This window comes from Nanorana parkeri, unplaced genomic scaffold (genome assembly GCF_000935625.1).
Source record: "Nanorana parkeri isolate BGI_ZX_2015 unplaced genomic scaffold, ASM93562v1 scaffold2832, whole genome shotgun sequence".
NCBI lineage: Eukaryota > Metazoa > Chordata > Amphibia > Anura > Dicroglossidae > Nanorana > Nanorana parkeri.
Window position 1 is genome coordinate 37,520 of NW_017309100.1, and position 525 is coordinate 38,044.

Sequence of the window (525 nt, forward strand, 5' to 3'; positions counted from 1 at the left end):
CAGGGCAGCAGAGGCACTGTGAGGAGCGGTGCAGTGCGCTGGGCTACAGGACACAAATCATAGACGATAAACAAAAAGGGCCGCAGGGGCACGGGGCCCCCCTCCACCCCCACACTTACAGTACACAATGGTAATAATATGGGTAAAATACGGGCCCCCCCCTCCGGTAATCACACTGACTGAGGGTTAGCGGGGTCAGATCAACAACAACAACAAGGGTGCGGGCATCACAAAGAGGACCTGTCCTTGAAGAAACTGCAAGTCCCATCCTACGTCTAGGAGACATTCTTCTTGCAAGGCATCATGGGATTTGTAGTGCCACAGCTTGCCCACCCTTGCTCTATTATATATATATATATCCCCCGGGTGCTACATAAAAGGTTTAAAGGGGAGGGGTGAAGGAGCTGGGGCAGCACAGACCATAATTAGACACTCCCAGAGGAGGGGACTATGATGTGCAAGGAAGTAGGGGGCTGTGCTGTTAGGGAATTGACAGGGTCTCTTTAAAGAAGCCCCCCCCCCCCC